This window comes from Lissotriton helveticus, chromosome 10 (genome assembly GCF_964261635.1).
Source record: "Lissotriton helveticus chromosome 10, aLisHel1.1, whole genome shotgun sequence".
NCBI lineage: Eukaryota > Metazoa > Chordata > Amphibia > Caudata > Salamandridae > Lissotriton > Lissotriton helveticus.
The window spans coordinates 572,810,528-572,832,515 of NC_136071.1; positions in this window are offsets into that span (position 1 = coordinate 572,810,528).

Consider the following 21,988-nt stretch of genomic DNA (forward strand, 5'->3'; position numbering starts at 1 on the left):
TCACTTGAGATTTTTTCAAACAATGAACTGCACAAATAAGCACACATGTGTGGATTGAAGACCTTAATTTCCTATATGGGGGGACACTATTTATAGACTAAGAAAATGACCATACATTTGTATAGATTAGCTCACTTGAGTCTGCTAATTCTGTGAACATAAATTTATGTTTATTGTGGTGACAGTTTATGTATGTCGTTACAAGCCACATTTTTCACTTGATAAATATCACAAATAATATTCCTTCATGAAATGTTTATCTTAATACCTGATTTATATGACTGGATTGTCTTTAGTTATTAAGTTTTTGGATTGTATAAGCGGATGCGTGGGGTACAATGATGTTAATACTACACTCTAAGATGGCCGCGATATTAGGGTCTTGAGTCCTTTGTTTATTTTGGGCACATTTTCACGTGAAACTTTATTTATTGTTTGGAAGATTGACATTGCAATTACCCGTGACCAAGGCGAAGTTGTCGCTGAAACGCGTTGGGTTTTTTCCGTGTTTATTTTCACGATGCTGCAACTAAAAGAATAAATACTTTTGAAATGCACACACAAGATTGGGACTGATTACCCTTTCGTTGTTGTCAAGGAGAGTGCATCTGCGTAGCTGTTGTGGCTACACGCTGTGAACCTGCATTCTAGACAGGGTAACCTTCGCCCCTGGCTTTGCACCGTTGTCTTGGTGTCCCGGCATTTTTCGTGAAGGAAGTGGAACTGCATATATTCATATATATATATATTCACTGAAAAAACCATAGGTTATAGACCATATATAGTTAGGAATTAGCATTTAAAAAACCTTATTTTACTCACACAAAACCATTGAAATTCCATATATAGTTAGTTGCACTAACTATATATCGCGCACCCGCAATCCACTGCTGATCATGTCACATATTACATCATTCATGACATGGTCAGTGACATCACTGATGACATCACTGATGACATCTCAAATGACATCACTGATGACATCTCAAATGACATCACTGATGACATCATCTAGTGTCTGTGTGTTTTTGTAAAGTTTAAATATGTTTTACATATTGAAGAATGAGTGGATGTATAAGTGTCTGGATGAAGGATTTAGTAGGTGCGTGACTGACTGTATGAGTGAGTGATTAAATGTGTCTCACTGAATGCATGGGTTAGTGACTAAACTGTCTTAATTTGTGCATCATTATGTCTGTTGTTCTGTAAACTGCTGCATGTGTTGATCATTAGCTATACGAGAGGCTATATGTGTTATTAATTGGTTGCCCAAGTATTTCTATGGGAGATTGAGTTTGTGTAGGGGTGGCTGGAAGGTGTGTGACTCTATGCATAGATGTGTGAGCAGTTTATTCACTAGGTGTATGAGTTCAAGAGTGCATGTGGAAACAGCTACATGGGCAGTTGACTGTGTGCATGAGTGTATTGATGAGTGAATGGATATCTCAATGCTACATGTCATAGTAAGTACATATGTAAAACACAGTACATGTGAGAGTTGGCATATATAAATAACTGTGCATGAGAGCCACTGAATGAGTGAGTAGTTGTATCGATCATTGTGAACTTGTATCAGGGATTGTATAAGAGAGTAAATATGTGTTAGTATATGTTTCAATAAGTAAGGTGTGTTTAACTGTATAGTTGAAGAAATGGAGGTGAGATTGTTTCTTTGCATGACTGACTGGGTGTGTGAGTAACTCCATGGATGAGTGGCAGTGTGTGAGTGTCTGTATACACTGAGTGTATCTAAGGTTATATTAGAGTCTGAAGAGGTTTATCGTATTAGCACAAGAATGATGTCAAATGAGATGTCATCAGTGATGTCATCAGTGATGTCATTTGAGATGTCATCAGTGATGTCATCAGTGATGTCACTGACCATGTCATGAATGATGTAATATGTGACATGATCAGCAGTGGATTGCGGGTGCGCGATATATAGTTAGTGCAACTAACTATATATGGAATTTCAATGGTTTTGTGTGAGTAAAATAAGGTTTTTTAAATGCTAATTCCTAACTATATATGGTCTATAACCTATGGTTTTTTCAGTGAATTTTCAAGGTTTTGTAAATGCTAATTCCTAACTATATATGGTCTATAACCTATGGTTTTTTCAGTGAATTTCAATGGTTTTTTAATAGCAAATATCATAAGCTGTCGAATGTCAAGTACGTGGTAAGTGAAAACATTTTCGTGTTTATGCACACTGATCTGCTTTGAATGGTGCCCCCCCCCTCATTTCTATTAGGAGTACTCTCTCTTTGCAGATAGTGAAAGGTAGTTAACGCAGGCCTTTGCCCCCATTGTAATCCGTCGTGCCTGCTTCTCTCTCCATTTGATTGATTGTTATCCAAGTATTTACTGTTTTAGAATTAGTTCTCTTTGGTTCATTCTCTATTTACAAACAAACACAGAGTCGCAATACTCTGTTTAGTCTTTGCAGATAACGAAAAATCGTGTAAAAAAAAAAAGAAAAGGAATCGAGCAAAATCAGTAGGCCACTAATGGGATCTCTTTTTGACCTCGCTAAAATAGAAACATTAGGAACAACCCCTCATGACAAATACAAAACTAGTGAGATGAACTGAACTCCACACAATGATGGCTGCAAAACAGCTCGGCTCCGCCACCCACCCCGCCCAAAATAACGATAAAGAACGGCTGCCATGATTGGTTGCGGAATGACCACGACGGAGCTACGAAATGGTGCTGCTCTCATGCTAACCCCAGCTTCAGTCTGAAACATCCAGAAACACTGTAGACTACCAATTCGATCAGTTCCGGTAGCGCCCCAATGTAACCCGGTAGAGAAGAACTAGCCCTCCCCTCTTTGACTGATGGTTCTTGTTGCCTGTCCCTTCTGTTGTCATTTAACAGAACTATTTAGCCTGCTGAAAGGGGTTGTGTTCCGACCGCTGGTTGGTGGAGACATTTTGACTATATTCTGTACCTGCGTTGTCGCGTAATGCGTCATATGACGCGCCGCGTTAGCGCATCCGGAAGTCATCCGGGGCGCGCAGCGCGTAACGTAAGCATAACAAGTCATGTGACTTGTTAATAAAACTTTTCATTGGTTCATTTTACTTTTCTTATTGTAATGATGAAAGGCTTGGTCATATGACCTAAAAATTACGCTTTTCATTACTTCCGAACATTATTTTTTCTTAAATATATGTTATAATGTTCCAGGCTAATGTACTTTCCCGGAAATTTTACAACTGTCCTGCAAGTAAAATATATTCTTTTTTCGAGAAAAAGAGCGTTTCTTCGTCCCATGACGGAGCCGTTGAGCAAAAGAGGGTCGACCTGCTGTCTTAGTCGCCGATACGCCTGAATATGAGATTCTTATCGATCACTTTATGTTGCAGGAATAGAAAACACAACAGCCCTTGACCATTTATCTTTACTGCGTTCCTTCGTATTATACCTTTTACCCTTCATGTAATTGGTCTGCTTTATTTCACTTGCCTTTTAATGATTCTAAAACAGTCACTATTATTAAAAACTTTACCAATGTATATACTACTACCATGTTTTCTTTTAAAAACCTTTATTGTGAAAATTTCATTATACAAATACGAGCCTATAACCACGTGGGCCTGCCACAGAGCAAACTGTAATCGTATATGATGAATAGACATTTACACTGTAGAGGAACGTAACGGGCGGGCCATTAGGTTGCAAGAACTAAGGTGTCTAACAGTTACGGAATCGGTGGACGTACATTTTATAATTAAAATACGACAGGGCCAGTTACAATAAAATTATCTAGATATACATTGGCGGGCAAGTACCATGGGCGACGTTAATTCGAACTTTCAACAGTACAGTAATCAATAACACATCAGAACTTAATATCAATAGGGATGTCGAAATATTCAATCAATTCTCGTCCCCGCCCGCCATGTGCTTCAAAACTGCATACGTATCTCGTGATTTCAAGGTTCTGCAACCAGTACACAACAAGGAGTTACGAGTCCCATTTATTCCGGCGCCATTTTGGGCGAGGACGGGCAGGTCCAGGATATAGTCAAAATGTCTCTACCAACCATCGACTATGATGATGTTCATATGCTGTATTTATTAGAGTAACACTCATCTGTCCACATGAAATTAATTTGCCACAATCTAAACATGTCATTTTAATCTTTCCAAAGTTCTTCTAAATATTTGGGACCGTTTCCCTTGCCTCTGAAGCTCTCAGTGCCACTTCTTTGATGAATGTACTAGCAGGTCAGGGGTTCTCCTCCAAATCTCTCTTTTATGCAGCACTATAATTAATTGGTGCCACCTCTCCATATGACGATGCATGGTATAGTTACCACAACTATATTTTTTTTCGGTTCCTCTGGAGAGTTCATCGTGGCAGATGAAGCGTGTAACGTACCGGGCATTTACCTTTTTTTGCATGTACAGGAAAGGAAAAAAAAATCGAGCGTCCGAGTTCTAAGGTGTCCCAGGGCCATTTTAGTGGACCAGGCCCAAATCCAAAGAACAGGCCGCCATTTTGAGAGTCCTCTTGCAGCCGCCTGTCGCTGTAGCATCAAGAGCAGCCGAAACTCAGCTGAATGGCAACTGAAACGGTAAAGGGGCGCCCCACTACAGCAGACGAGCCTCCACCTAGGAAGGCCCATTCACGCCGGCTCCCCCCCCCTTCGGGCACCCCACGCCGTTATTCGGAGCAGTATTGTAGGATGGCCACACCAGTGCGGCAACTTGCTAGACATCACCTCGGTGGTAACCGAATCTCAACGCCTTGTGGTGTCTCCTATTCAGAAAACATTGTTATGCTGCCTTCGACCTATTCGCCGCAAGTGCGCACACAACTCAACTGCATAGCTTGCTAGACACCACCTCGGTGCCATCCGGATCTTGGAATGTCAGCACCTATTGGTGTCTTCTCTTCAGAAAATATTGTTGCGCTGCCTTTGGCCCCATTCGCACATCGGTCCGCTACTGACGCCATCTCACAGGCTAATGGGGCGCCCCACGCCGAGTTTCAGCATTGTAGAATAACCACACCAGTACAGCAACTTGCTAGACATCACCTCGGTGCCATCCGGATCTCGGCGCCCCACTGCAGATGAAGTGCCTCTCAACTATGAAACCACCACGGTGACATCCGGATCTTGGCGCGTTGTGCTGCCTTCGGCCTATTCGCACATCGGTCCGCTACTGACACCATCTCACAGGCTAATGGGGCGACCCACGCCGAGTTTCAGCATTGTAGGATGACCACACCAGTACAGCAACTTGCTAGACATCACCTCGGTGCCATCCGGATCTCGGCGCCCCACTGCAGATGAAGTGCCTCTCAACTATGAAACCACCACGGTGACATCCGGATCTTGGCGCGTTGTGCTGCCTTCGGCCTATTCGCACATCGGTCCGCTACTGACGCCATCTCACAGGCTAATGGGGCGACCCACGCCGAGTTTCAGCATTGTAGGATGACCACACCAGTACAGCAACTTGCTAGACATCACCTCAGTGCCATCCGAATCTTGGCATCTCAACGCCTAGTGGTATCTTCCATACAAAAAATATTGTTACGCTGCCTTTGGCCCCATTCGCACATCAGTCCGCAACTTAGACATCACCTCGGTGCCATCCGGATCTTGGCATCTCAGCGCCTTGTGGTGTCAGTCAGAAAATATTGTTGCGCTGCCTTTGGCCCCATTCGCACATCGGTCCGCTACTGACGCCATCTCACAGGCCAACGGGGCGCCCCATGCCGACTTTCAACATTGTAGGATGGCCACAGAAGTGCGACAACTTACTAGACACCACCTCGGTGCCATCCGGATCTTGGCGCGTTGTGCTGCCTTCGGCCTATTCGCACATCGGTCCGCTACTGACGCAAACTCACAGGCCAACGGGGCGCCCCACGCCGACTTTCAGCATTGTAGGATGGCCACACCAGTGCTGCAACTTGCCGGACACCACCTCGGTGCCATCCGGATCTTGGCGCGTTGTATTGCCTTCGGCCTATTCGCACATCGGTCCGCTACTGACGCCGCCTCACGTGCCAACGTATTTTCTCCGCATTTTATACCCTATGCCGCATAACAGGTCATGTGACTTGTTTATAAAACTTTTCATTGGTTCATTTTACTTTTGGTTTCCTAATGATGGAAGGCTTGATCATATGACCTAAAAACAACACTTTTCATTGGATGAAAACTTTTTTTTTCCCCCAAACGATGAAAGCCCCACCTTGTTTCTGGATGTTTCAGACTAAACTGGCGTCAGCATGAGAGCACCACCATCTCGTAGCTCCGTCGTGGTCATTCCGCGAGCAATCATGGCAGCCGCTCCCCACCAGAAGCCTGCAGGAGTCGGGCCCCCAAAACTTTTCATGAATTCTCAAGGCGGAGGGGACGCTTTCGAGAATGGGGTCCAAGACCTAGCAGACAAGCGTCCGATTTCCAAGGTGTCCCAGGGCCATTTCAGTGGACCACGCCCAAAAAGGAAAGAGCCTGCCGCCATTTTGACAGTCCTGTGGCAGCCGCCTATCGCTGCACCGCAAGAGTGGGCGCAACTCAGCTGAATGGCGGATTTTGACACAGTGGACCAAAAGCGGACGGAATGGCAACTGAAACGGTAAAGGGGCGCCCCACTAAAACAGATGAGACTCCACCTGGAGAGGCCCGTTCACGCCGCCTCCCCCGGGGCGCCCCACGCCGTTATTCGGAGCAGCATTGTAGGATACCAAAACCAGTGCGGCAACTTACTGGACATCACCTTGGTGCCATCGTTCTGCTGCCTTGGAACTATTCGCACAACAGTTTGCTACTGATGACCCACCCCCCGCGACGCCCCACGCCGTTATTTGCTGGGTGGCAACTTACTAGACATCACTTTCGTGTCATCTAGATTTCGGCGCGTTCTGCTGCCTTGGAACTATTCGCACAACAGTTTGCTACTGATGACCCACCCCCCGCGATGCCCCACGCCGGAAATCTGGACGTTGTGCTGCGTTGGGACTATTCGCACAGCCGACCGCTACTTCGTTGTTTTTCCCTAAAAATGTTTATATGTTATTACTATTTTTGTTTTCTTGTATATATTTATAAATTATTAAAGTTTTATAATCTTACTACTTTGTCGGAGTGCTATATATTTTTAATGTGACACATAATTGTAAAAACTTTGATGTACAAAGAGTCATCCCTGGAATCTTCCGCTTCACGCTCGGTCCCCTCCCCAATCACAATACAGGATGGTTTTCAGATAATAGCAACGCTTCTGCTGTGACGGATCTCATCGAGTGTGGGCCTTGATCTACTATAACTCCTTTGAAGAGGGGTGATTCTTTACAGCTGTGGCCATAAACTACATCTGCAGGGCTAGCTGATAGCCTAGGACCGGCCTGGACAATCGGACACAGAGGAAAAGGAGTGTCAGAGGGTGCGGTAGTGAATAGGGCGAAAGGGAGGTGTCGGGCGGGCACAGGGTGTGATTCTCAGGGAAGAGCAGCGCAGATGGGGGGAGGTTTATTACCCATGCATAAGACAGAGAGCGGGGGTGACCACTGCCTGGGTGAGATGCTTGCGAGGGTGGGGAGCCATGCTAAGGATCGACAGTGTGCACAGAGTGGGTCTGGTCAAGGCATCTAAAATGGCTGCCGTGCACGACAAAAGTGTGGCATTTGAAAAAAGACAAGATGGCGCACACAATGTTTTTCAACAATTCCTGATTTCCTTCGAATCGAACGTTAACAGACGTTGGGGCATATTACCAAAGTTAAGCGATATTTATCCCTAACGATGCATTGCAAAGATTTTTTTACCGTCAGAAATTATCGCAGATAAACCTTGCTATTATCAAGGTTTATCGCAAATACGATAAAAAACGACCGCAATGCATTAATATCGCTGAAAACTCAGCGATATTCATGCATTACCGAGCTAATGCTCTTAGCCATGTTATCCACCTCCCATTGGATAACATGGCTAAGAACTGCTCAGGGCAGCTGTTACTTTTTGGAGATATTCGCGCTTATCTCGAATATTTCCAAAAGTTGATAATAGGAGATAGCGATGTTAGCGACTGTTTCCAGTCGCTAACATCTTGGCATGCCCACTTTGCATGTCATTAGTGATAAATATCACTCACATGCAAAGTGGGACCCAAGATGGTCGCTATCTCCTACTAGCCGTCGCTAACTGGTGTTAGCAACAGCTAGGTAATACAGATATAATTTTATCTCCGCGAAGCGGAGCGCTGTTACAGATATATATCTTGTTTTTGAACGTTAATTTCTCAAAATGCACTGAAGCACATATATTGAGACATAGCAAAGGCACATCGGGCTACCAGTCCCTAGGAGATAGCGATGTTAGCGACTGTTTCCAGTCGCTAACATCTTGGCATGCCCACTTTGCATGTCATTAGTGATAAATATCACTCACATGCAAAGTGGGACCCAAGATGGTCGCTATCTCCTACTAGCCGTCGCTAACTGGTGTTAGCAACAGCTAGGTAATACAGATATAATTTTATCTCCGCGAAGCGGAGCGCTGTTACAGATATATATCTTGTTTTTGAACGTTAATTTCTCAAAATGCACTGAAGCACATATATTGAGACATAGCAAAGGCACATCGGGCTACCAGTCCCTAATATTTTACCAAGTTTCGTGCAAATCCATTCAGCCGTTCGATTATTATTATTATTTTTTTTTTGCCCCGCGGGGCCCTTTTAAAACCTCCACATCAAACCTAGGGGGTCAGCGAGGATCTACTATGCCCCCTTATGGTCATTTGCCCCTTCGCTTTGGCCTCCTCTTGTCTCTCGATCCTACCGAGAGACAAGATGGCGGCCGCTACGTACTGTTTGGAATGTTTACAGACACCGGAGAGCCAATCAGCTTCGCTTCGCAAAGCTCCGTAACGCGAAAAGTACGCGAAGCGGTGCGCTGTTACAGATATATATCTTTTTTTGAACGTTAATTTCTCAAAATCCACTGAAGCACATATATTGAGACCTAGCAAAGGCACATCGGGCTACCAGTCCCTACAATTTTGCCAAGTTTCGTGCAAATCCATTCAGCCGTTCGATTATTATTATTATTATTTTTTTTTGCCCCGCGGGGCCCTTTTAAAACCTCCACATCAAACCTAGGGGGTCAGCGAGGATCTACTATTCCCCCTTATGGTCATTTGCCCCTTCGCTTTGGCCTCCTCTTGTCTCTCGATCCTACCGAGAGACAAGATGGCGGCCGCTACGGACTGTTTGGAATGTTGACAGACGCCAGAGAACCAATCAGCTTCGCTTCACAAAGCTCCGTTGCGCGAAAAGTACGCGTCCTGGGCCGCTGCCCGGTCCGCTGTTACAGATATATATCTTTTTTTAAACGTTAATTTCTCAAAATCCACTGGAGCACATATATTGAGACCTACAAAAGGCACATCGGGCTACCAGTCCCTACAATTTTGCCAAGTTTCGTGCAAATCCATTCAGCCGTTCGGGCTAAAAGTGAGGCCAACCGCCCTATGGAAATTAACATGGGAAAAACGCGTTTTGGGACCCCCCTTTTTTCTCGGCCCCCCCTTGACGAACCCCCCCAAAATTTTCAGGGGCTGCTCAGAAACAAAATGTGCCATTTTCCTGAAAATTTCAGCCAATTCCGTCCACAAACGCCAAAGTTATTAGACATAGAATTTTCAAACATCCCATAGAGAAAAAATCCTAACTATATATACCTACTGGCGACCGCCAGTAGGTAATATGTCATCAATTGCGTCACTTAACATGTCAAGAGTCATGTAATATGCGAGCTTATATGCAGTGCATGGCGGGCGCAACTTATAGAATATCAGTAAGAATAACGGGAAATTCAGTGTTTTTTGTTTTTTTAAACATTTGTATTTACCTTATTACAACACCCACGAGGTCACTTTAACATTTGCTTTTTTAGTGAATTTCAATAGTTTCTTTTAGTGTAATCTAAGATCTTATTATCATATCTAACACGCACATTTTTTTCAGGTACCACAGATCTCCTGGAGCACCCACCGCTCAAGCTTCATGCAATGGTACTGTGGTACCATGCAAGCTCCACCGAGGAAGATTGTCGTAACCACGCCACAAAAATAAAATTTGCCCTTTGCATGGAGGGTAGCTCTGGATCGCCCTAAGAAGTGCCTTAGAGTCATGGTGTCCCTACCCTGCCAACTCATACCTTATTTAAAAAGCTTTTTCAGTACACAGAGACCTGTAATCAGTCAATCAGGGAATTGTGAAGTGCACTACTCACCTATGAGGGTCTCAAGAAGCTGGGGGGGTGGGATATCGGGCAGCTCTGAGTTATCCGAAAAGCCAGGTGTTGAGGCTCTTCCTGAATGCTTGCAGTGTGGGGGTTCATCTGATGCTGAGGGGGAGTTTGTTCCAGGTCTTGGCCGCGATGTAGGAGAAGGCTCTTCCTCCCGTTCTGCTCTCCGGATGTGAGGCATTTTGGGCAGGACAAGGTCAGCAGAGCGAAGGTTTCTCTTGGGGGCGTGGAAGGAGATTCTTTCATTGAGGTATTGGGGTCCTGTGTTGTTGAGGGATCAGTAGGCATGAGTGGGCAGCTTGAAGGCCACTCTCTTTTTCACGGGGAGCCGCTGGAGGTCTTGTAGGTGCTGGGTGATGTGACCTTGTCGTGAGATGCTGAGGATGAGTCTGGCTGCGGTGTTTTGGACGATCTGGAGTTTGTGGAGTAGAGATTTGTTGGTTCCGGCTTAGAGGGCATTCCCGTAGTCCAGTCTGCTGATTATGTGTGCGTGGGTGACGGTCTTCCTGGATTCGGGGGGGGTCCACTTGAAGGTCTTGCGGAGGATGCGAAGGGTGTTGAAACAAGCGGACGATACTGCGTTGACCTCAAGGTGAGGGAGGAGTCGAGTATGATACTGAGGTTGCGGTCATGGTCCGTGGGTGTGGGAGGGTTGACGATGGTTGTGGCCATCAAATCAGACTGCAAACTACTATGGGACAGGTCCCAGCTGAGGTAACGGGTTTTTAGGAACCCGTTGGTGCCAGGGGATAACACCCGAAGACCTCTGAGTTCTCCCTTGTTCCGGACCACAGAAACACGGAGTCTTCTAGTCGCAGTCAAAGATCAAGTTTTATTGGTAGCTACCAAGTAACACGTGTCCCAGAAGTACACCGCACGGATAGTAGGTTCTCGGGAGACTGTTCGTTTTTACAGAACCAGCCTTCTCCTTGTATACAAAAATAATAGCTTCGAGCAAGAATTCTTGAGTTTATGATATGGCTATACACATATTTCTACAATAATACAAAGAGTGAAGTCATGTAAGCAAGCCCACATTTTAGATGTCCAGTTCGTTGATAGATTACCCAGTTAGGCCCGGAACTCCCATCAGATATCGATGAAACCTCAATAAAGAAGGGCACCTCCTAGTCATAAAACTGGCCATAAACAAGGAACGTGGACAGGTGCATGTTTGCAGAAAGCATGGTCTGTATGTAGTGAATGGTTTGTGGAATGTTATGCATTGATGCTATCGTATTCGGCCACTGGGCGAGGAGCTGCCCAAACAGGTCTGGCTGAAGGCAGTGGAGTCAGTTGGGACAGGTCAGGGGGAAGTCAGGGAAGGTGGACGTGTCCTTTTGGATCAAGCTCGACCTTTAATTGACTTATCATGAGGGCAAGGTACAAGATGGATGCTGCTTACAAAATGGAGTTTAAAGGGTCAGAACGGAAACTATGATTTAGGGGTGTTGGCAACCTCCGATCATGACGCAAATGCATAGGGATGATGTCCTAGTCATTATCGGTTCGTCGATACTAAATTCGTCATGGTATGTTGATGTTTTGTGACACGGGTATTGGACCTCGATACCGGGATAACAACAGGGTCCAGATTTTCAGAACCACACAGCCCCACGTACCAAAATGATTGATGGGAAAAAAACTCATTTGGCCAATTAAAGAACCCTATTTTAAAAAGGCTTTGTACCATGAGACTCCTGCAGGACCAACTATCCAGATTTAAATAACTAGTTAATCCCTTCAAGCCCAACCAAATGTGAATTTCTCAAAAATGGCTAAATGGATTTACACCAAATCACAAAAAGCGCACTTTCTGAGTAAAGTTCTAACTTTTCCCAAATGTGGTATAATTCTGTTCAGCCATTTTGTCACAGAGCAATGTTTCCTATGGGAATCAACATGGGAAATCAATGCCCCCTCTTTGTTTCTTCACGCCCACTTGAAAGAATGGTGCAAAACATTTTAAGAAGAAGCTGACATAAATTAACTTTTGTTTTTATTATATAATGTGTGTGTATGAGTGTATATTTCAAATGTGGCAAGTGGCTTGTCTATCTCAGGGAGAAGACAAATCTCATGAAGTAAGGACCATGACAAGAATACATTGGAGCTGAGTAAGAAAGACTATTGGTAGGTAATCGAGACATTACAAATAAAAAGCATAAATGCATCCAAAATATATATCATCTGAAGACATGGATCATTGTCAATTAGTTTTCTGCAACGCACATACTACACTAGAAAGATTATGGGCCATATGTATCAAAAACCTCTTTTGCAATTCTCAAATAGAGATTTTTTGCGAATCGCTATTTGAGAATCGCAAAATGCTATGTATGTATGATTTGCAATAAATTTTGCGAATCCTCCATATTCCTTAATTGCGAATCTCAAATTACGATTCGCAATTAAGGAATACCTTCCCATTCATTCCTATGGGCCTAGAAGCCCATAGGAATGAATGGGAAGACATTCTCAATTTGTGATTAGCAGTTAGAGAATTGCAAATTGAGAATGCAATTTCAAGGGTGTCAAAAGGACACCCTGTTGCACCCCGGAAAGAACATAGGTGCACATGTGGCGCACATATGTGCTTCACATTGCACTTTGAAAAATGCAAAAAAGTGAATTTTTAAATGAAATCGCAAATTACCACCTTGCGATTCCTTAAGGCCAAATTGCACTTTTGTGGTGCTTCTTACATTGCATTTAAGGAATCGCTAAATTTGCGATTCCTTAAAAGCAATCGCAAAATAAGAAATCGCATATTTTGCGATTCCTTATTTTGCACGCAGATTTGCCTTCATACATACCACTTAGCAAAATTGAGATCGCAAACGCCAAAATTCGGTGAATTTCGACGTTTGCGATCGCAATTTTGCTTGATACATATGGCCCTATGCTCCTAAACAGTCATGAGGGGAGATTTTCTCCATAAACTTCGAATTCCTTGCACAAGAGTCCCTTGAAGAACCAGTCTAACTTTAAAAAGTTATCTTTCCCAAGAATAAATCTGTTGCTAGCCATGCCGGAAGTGTGTTTCTTTATATACTGCTTTATTAAATCCTATTATATTTTTTACGCTGCTGTAGTGTTTTGGGGAAAAAATGTGAGCGTCTTCCATTTAAACTGAACGCCCACATTTTTTCCAGATAAACAGCACATTAGCAGAATACTTTATTAAAACTGTCATATGTGACTGGCTTTAGGAAGATGAGATTTAACAAACTGTATGAAGCGTAGCCTAGCAACGCAAGTGAAAGTTGTAAAACTGTTGTGCATTCATGTTTTTGTTTGGTTATGTATCAACTACGTGGTCAAAGAGCAGCCTTTTTTAGTACTGCTGCTTGCATTTATTTTAAGAAAGGCCTTTGCATGTAGGAAATTAAGGGCCGGATGTATGAACACATTTTGTGGTCACAGACCACGCAGTTTGTTAAATGGCAGGGTTGGCATAAGAAAATGTGTTTTTCAAATGTAGTAAATTTATTTATTTATTTATTTATTTATACGATTTATACAGCGCACAAATACCCTGGGGTGTCTCGGCGCTAGGTAGAATATATGCTGCGAGGGGGTTTTGACTTATTGTTGGTTAAATAGCCAGGTTTTTAGTTTTTTCGAAAAGTCATCAAGGAAGGGCTGGTTTTTATATATTGGGGGAGAGAGTTCCACAGTTTAGAGACCGACACTATAAATCGTCTGTCTCCCCAGTTCACTTTCTTTGTTCGAGGAACTGGGAGCAAATGGGCTGAGGAGGAGCGTAAGGCTCTTTTGGGGATGTATATCTGTAAAGCTTTTTTTAAATAGTCTGGGCCTATATTGTTGACGGCCTTATAAGTGATACACAACGCCTTAAATTTAGTACGACTCCTGACCGGGAGCCAGCGAAGTTGGCGAACAATCGGGGTGATAGAAGTACATTTTGAAGTATAAGCCAAAATTCTAGCAGCCGCGTTTTGAATTAGTTGCATCTTATTAAGAACTTGTTCCTGGGCGTTTAACAACAGAGCATTACAATAACATAGCGGGGAGAGGGGTTGGCCTAACGGCTAAGGCGCTCGACCTCGGACCTGGGGAACTTGGTTCGAGTCTCGGTAACAACGCCAGAAACCCCCTGTGATTCTGGGCAAATCACTTAATCTCCCGTGCCTAAAAAAAAATGAAAGTGTGTCCTCATGTAACGTAACTGGTGCTATGTAAAGCGCTCTGATAGCTGATTTGGTTCGGTTCAAGTTCGCGCTATATAAAAAAACTCTCTAATAATCGATTTTCGAAAGAACTAAAGTGCACATTAAGGTTTTGCCTGCTGTAGAAGGAAGGAATGGCAGTAATTTCTTAACCATCCTCAAAGTATAAAAGGATGCTGAGACCACTGCCTTAGCATGGCTAAGAAATGACAATTTATTGTCGAATAGTACTCCTAAGTTCCTAACTTTAGTAACCGGAATTGGAGGGGCTCCTAGGTCCGAGGGCCACCATGCTGGGGACCAAGACAGGGTCAATTTACCGAAGATCATGACCTCCGTCTTGTCAGAATTTAATTTTAAGCAGTTGTGGTCCATCCAGGAGCTGATAGCCATCATGCCTTCCTGAAAGTTGGTCGCAACTGCTCCTCCGTTATTATGGATGGCCAGTACCAGCTGAGTATCGTCACCGTATGATGTCAACCCAATTCCGAATGATTTAATAACCCTCGCCAAGTCCGACACATAGATGTTAAAAAGTGTCGGACTTAACGAGGATCCTTGGGGGACACCACATGGTAAGGTAAAAATAGGAGAATAAAAGCCACCCAGTTTGACAGACTGTTTATGGCCTGACAAAAAGGAAGCCAAAAGAGATTTGACTTTACCCTGAATGCCAATATGGGCTACACGGTCGATCAAGATGTTGTGATCGACCGTGTCAAAGGCCGCAGACAAGTCCAATAATATCAGAACTACTGCACCTCCTTGATCCATAATGAATCTGACTTCATCTGCTGCCTTAACAAGTGCTGTTTCTGTTCCATGCCCCTTCCTAAACCCAAATTGGGTATCGTCAAGGAGATTGTTCTGGTCGATATAGTCTGATAGCTGACAATTTATAATTTTTTCGAATATTTTTGATGGGAAGGGGAGTGATGCAATCGGTCGATAGCTTTTGGGCTCTAAGGGATCGAGATTTGTTTTTTTCAGCAAGGGTTTTATAAGTACTTTTTTCCAGATCGATGGATAAGAGCCCGAAAGAAACATGGCATTACAAATATTTGTGGAGCAATCAAGTTGGTTACCGATTTTAGAATCAGCGGTGGACATGGATCAAACGGTGACCCTGATTTGATGGTTGTAATAAGATCAACTATCTGCATTTGAGAAATTTAGTCAAATTTACTAAAAAGTGTTGACATGGAGGGGTCGCTACTATTGGGAACACTATTATTAGGGCTTGTAGAGTCAGTACTCACCTTAGCGGTGAAGTTGGAATAAATATCATTAACCTTAGACTTAAAAAAATCCGCCAAGTCGTTACACAGCTTTTGTGATGTTCTGTAGTCGTACATAATGGTGGAGTAGAGAGCTTCGTGACAACTTGATAAAGTTGTTTGGTAGAATTTTTAGCTGATTCTATTTGTTCAAGATAAAAATTATTTTTCTCTGTATTTAGGAGCTTTCTGTATATGGCTAGTGCTTTTTTGTATAAATCTTTATTATTGTTATCATAGTCTCTGCGCCAACGTCTTTCTAAATTTCTACACCGTTGCCTTTCTAGTCTAAGGGTTTCTGAGAACCAGGGTGCAGACGGTGAGTTACGATTGGGCAGCCTTTTTTTCGAGGGAGCTAAAGTGGTAAAAGCATTGTTAAGCCAGATATTATAGTTCTCGGAGGCTATTTGTGGATCTGTTGTATCCCTTGGTTGGGTAGAGGCTAAGGTAGACTGTAGGGTTACACCGTCTATATTCTTCCAATCACGTAATTGAACATAGGAGCGATTTGTAATGTGTACGTTTTTTTGTTTTTTAATTAAAAGTTTGAACATAACTGCCGCATGATCTGTCCACGTTAATGGTTTTACTGAGGGGGAGATAAGTTGAAATCGATTTAGTGGTGTGCCCAATGGGTTTAGGAAACTAATATGAATCACTTAGGAAGCATTTAGGGCACCCCATCCAAACAGTGATTCCTTGTGGTATGTATTAATGTTTTGCAACCGAAATCTGCTTGGAAAACATTAGTATTTTGCCAAATACTGAAAGGTAGTAGTAACCCGCTCAAAAATGAAAAGGGGTCCTCCCAATTCTTAATGTTAAGAAAACATTTTTGGGTGGACCACTGACTCTCAAAACAAATCCATTATTGAAAGCTTTCCTTTTTATAAAAACAAAAAAAATGCATCTTGCTTTCCTTTAAGGACCTGGGGTGCAGCAAAAAAAGGTTGCTTTCTTTTTAAAAGTGACAGACATGGTTGTCTGCTGACACCAGCAGGCCACCATTCCTTGTCTGAACTGGGGTGGCGGAGTGAGCTAAAGAATGATTTTTTTTTCAAAACATATTTTATTGTTTTCTATCATTATGACAGTGTAGTTTACTGTACAGTCAACATTTACATTAGCAAAGCCCTCTAAACTATCCGATTGTCCCACATTGCAATACAAGCCTACATGCTATAGAACGCTGCACCACTGTTCGCAATATAAGCAGGACTAATCATTCTGCATACTGACTATAATATACCTCTCACCTGGAGAAGAACCTAAGCATCCCCACTAATGAACTACCCCTAAACCAAAAAAGTCCCACCCCCTCCCTCCCTCACCGGTGTATATCATGTATTTACAACAGTTACAGCTTGCGTCTCATTCTAACTAAAGCCAGGTCCTCCCATAACAGGTGTGTAGTTGGCCTCCCAGAGCTATGCCATCTTATAATGATCCTTCCTCTGACTGTTGGTCGGACAGAGAGTGCACCAGTGCCTCCCATGCTCTTGCTGACTCCAGCGTTTTTTTGTTGTTCAAGCGTCGCGCTTGTTGAAACCGAATAACACTCTCACTGCTAGCCCATTTAATTAGCTCAGCTCTCCACCTCCTACTGCTGGGACCCTCCTTCGACTTCCAGTGCATTGTTATTTCTATTTTTGCCAGCACCAGCCCCATATCTACAAATGTACATGTCATATTTATCTTGGAGGTATGAGGGAACCAATGTAATATACACGTTGCCATGTCAAAATCTAACTGGCGCTCTGTAACTGAGTTCAATAGTTCTCCCACTTCAGCCCAGTAATTCCCCGGGTTTGGGCACTCCCTCAGCTTATGCTCTAGTTCCACCCCCTCTCTTGTGCACCTTGGGCATACAGCATTATCAACCTTAAAATACTTCTGAATCTTACCAGGTGTCAATTATGCTCTGTGTAGTATAAAAAAGTGCACCAGCTGGAATCTTGCATTCCTGGTGCTTTTCCAAGCCCTGCGTAGAATATGTCCCCATGCAGCAGTCTCCGGTATGGGCTTCCCAATGCCTGTCTCCCATTTTAGTCGTAATGTATCGAGTGGTGCTAATCCCTCGTTCAACATTCTCGAGTAGAGGCATGTAACTGCTTTAAATGTCCCTGCCGCCATCACTACATACTGACATGCCATCGTTGTTTTGGGCTCTACCAATCCCTCCCTCTAATGTTTCTGAAGTGCATGCACCAGAGCAACGTGCACCAGGAATCCCCCCCTTGGGAGGTTGTATCGTTCCTGCAACGCCTGATAAGTCATTAATTCACCATCCTCATATAGATCCACGAGTACTTGGACCCCTGCCTGTTCCCACTCCAGCAAGGACGTCCAGTCTCCACCATGGGGCAATGCTGTAACCATCCCCAATGGAATTTCAGGAGCATATGGATACAGCACGCTCGCTTTTTGCTGGCTCCGATTCCAGCATAATCTCAGTGTTTTCTCTTCCAGAGAAGACCTCTAAGGTCAAGGCTCTGCTGCAATATTATAAAGGATAGGATGTGTCTCGGTATTCCTCTACCTCTCAAGTTCTCTGGGCCCCTAAATTCTATTGCAACTGCCTGCGTCAATACCTGCAGTTGAGCTGCCAAATAATAAAGTTCCAGGTCAGGAACCGCTAGCCCGTCCTCTGCTTTCGGCCTCACCAGTGTTTTTTGGGCCACTCTGCGCCTCCCGGACCCCCTGAGGAATCCCACTATCATGGACTTAAAAAATGTAAACATGTAGCCCGGTATCCATATGGGCAGTGTTCTATAAAAATACAGCAGCCTAGGAAGTGCCACCATCTTTAATAAGGCAACCCGTCCCATCACTGACAACGGAAGTGTACTCTAAAATGCCATGCTACCTTTCAGTGCCCGCACACATCTGCCAACGTTCCCTTCTAGAATATCATTGGCCTCGTGACAGATATGCACCCCAAGGTATGCTAAACAAGTCTGCTACCAGCGAATATTCCGTGGTATTGTAGGCGCCGTCCTCCCGGGCTTCACTGGAAACAAACATGTCTCAGCCCAATTAAACCTCAATCCTGAAATGTCACCAAATTCCGACAACAAGTCTGCCGCTCCCTTCAGTGCTCCCTCCGCGTCCGCCAGATACATCAAAAAATCATCCGCTGTTCCCCTCTGAACGCCAGACCTTCATACCACTGTCCCAACCTAGCTCGCGCTGCCAGAGGTTCTATTGCCAAAGCAAATAATAGTGGAGAGAGCGGGCAGCCCTGCCTTGTCCCGCGGGACACTCTGTATCGGGGGAAATTAACGCCCCTACCTTTACTCTAGCCACTGCAGAGGTATACAACACTTTTGTCCAGCCTACGAATGCGTCTCCCAAACTGAAACACCCCATTGTTTTATACAGGTACGGCCATTCTAAACTATCAAAGGCCTTCTCTATGTCCACTGAAATTATCGTGGCCAGAGGCAAGCCAAGTCAGCCCACCCCCAAAACCCTCAACAATCTCTGTACGTTTGTAGCTGTGTTTCTAGTTGGGATAAACCCAGCCTGATCCCCATGAACCAGACTGGTCATATGCTGTAGGAGACAGGACGTCAAGATCCGACTTAGGATCTTATAATCAGTTGACAACATTGACAATGGGCGATATGCTGCCGTGCCTGTACCCTCCAGCCCTGGTTTTAGCAATGGGATAATGAATGCCTCTCTCATCGTCATAGGGAGTTGGCCCAGTCCTCGTGCTTCTCTATAGACCTCTATCAGCCTCGGGACCAGCAAATCTACATACTGCGAGTAAAATTCCATCGGCAATCCGTCTAAACCCGGAGTCTTATTGCGAGCCATATGTTTAATTGCACTCCTAACTTCTTCAATTGAGATATCTCTGCCCAAATGCTTCACTTGCTCCTCCTCTAGCTTCGGGAGGGGCGCACTCTCTAAAAAGGCATCAATATTTGTCTCTCCTGTCACCCGCCTTGTCTCCCTCCGCGTCATGGGAAGATTGTTCTCCGAGATGCTGGATCCTGATTGCGTCACCAAACTCCTGTGCCCCCAGAGAAGAAGAATGATGCTGTGGGCCCTTGGGGTCAATAAGAGAAAGGTGTAATGGGCTGAGAGAGAAAGAAATGAAGAATGCCTCGATGATAGCTTGTCGCTCCCGATCATGTCAGTTCCAATGTCTATGTCCTATCCTAGGGTTGGTGGTTTCCAATTTCAGGGAAGGGCGACGGGTTAGATGTAACCATTACTAACTTTAAACACAACACAGGAAATGAGTTACCCTTCACCATTAAATGTTAACTTCACTCTTTACTTCCCTTGTCACAGTATTTATTCCTCACCTTCGATTCCCCTTCCACACTATCCTGAAGAATAGGCGCTCTCTCAACTTCTGTACTGTGATATGTTTTGATGCACTCTAATATGGGCAAGAATTAGATCAGTTCAGGTTTTGCATTGTGTATGCAGTTATTCTCTCAAATAATATCAGTTCTTGTCTTTACCCACCTACTCAATTGCACTTTATATTCTTTTGTGATCAAATGGAATGTTGGAGTTCTGTGTTCCCTTTTTGTGTCCGTAGCTAACTCCCAATCCCTTACCTAGGGAGTATTACATTATTATGGGATTTCTCATAACATTTTCTGAGCTCCTTACCTCAGGAACAAGAGGTACTCAGTAGTTCAAATACAATAGCATAGTACAATATCATTGTTCATGAATTTTTTCACCAAATATCATTCACGATTATCAACATCATTGATTTCTCAGCAAAGGCAATAACAAATGAATTATACAAGTCATTAGTAACAAAATGCTATAGTTCAGAGTCTTAACACATATGTTTCTTTGTAGGTGCAGCTGTTGCCTTGGAAGGTGCCTACGCAGGAATCAGGGTAATTTCCTAGTTTTTAGCTGTCGTGCATTACTACCTTTAAAGATGCCAATCTGCTTGTCATCTTCTTTTCTCTCATCTTTTCTCTCCACAGATACCAGATGGCAACGTTGCAGGCTCAAGGGTGCCAAAACACGGCAGTCACCAACGACCACAAACAAGGTCCAAACTGAGGTAAGCTCAATGAATAGTAGGCGTGTGAGTGTGGTTGGTGTGGTTTACATAGCTGGCTACATCCAAATAAAGACCCGTGTCTCATGAGGTTTAGCCAAACTTCACACTGTGAGACACAAGCATGTTACATTTTCTTCTAGGCATGCTGCCTTGCTAAAAAGTGCATATGGAGCCATCCATGGCTCAAGCACTGTATGTATCAGTGCCCTAATGCCCCAGGCATACTAAAGTCAGATTGCTTGGCAGCAGTATTTTTTGAGTGTGCTAGGCACATTGACGCATACCAGTGATAACACCTCAGAAGTACATAAGCACTCCTTAAACCTGTGAAACAGGAGATCTGGGATCCTATGGACTAGGGACAGAAGTATATAGGAATGACAACTAGACAGACCATGACCATGAATTTCTTAGATTAGTATGAACACGGAGGTCAAAAAGCATCAGAACTAGGATAGGTTAGGATAATCTCACACAGGTTATTGCAGAACCCTGAAGGCAAGGGGCAGGATGAGAAGGGCCAGGAGGATCAGGACCAGATTGAAGAGTAATAGGAAGATCAGGACCTGGAGGGCAATGGGCCTTATGTCCAGGATACTAGGATATGCAGGAAAGGAATTAGGGAGACCCACAGGGGCAGGACTAAGGACATCAAGAAGACCAGAGCAAGAAGATTCTGTAAACTAAAAGGATCATGACCTGGAGGACCAGAAACAAAGCTAAGAGGATCATGAGTATCAGGAGCTAGTGTGGCAGAGCAATCATTAGAAGTATCAGTACCAGGGTGAGAAGGATCAGATGTAAGTATGCCAATCAGAATCTGGACGACTAAGGGAACAGGACAGTGGTGGCCAGAAGGACCAGGACCAGAAATTCCAGGCTCAGGAGGACTCTAACAAGAAAAATCTGTGTCAAGAGCGAGAGGATCAATGGCTACAGTATCAGTAGTATAAAGAGACCAAACAACTGGTCCAGGGAGAACAGGACAACCCGAACCAGGAAAACAAAAACTAAGACAGACAGGACAAGGGAGTCCAGATGGACCAGGACCTTTGATACCAGGGCTTCAGGGCTGAGTGTGAGGAGAACCTAGATCAGGTGACCAGGGTCAGGGCAGACTAGAAAGCAACAGAGCAGACGGATCAAGTCTGGGGGAACTAATAATGGCCGGGATAGGCACCAGGCAATG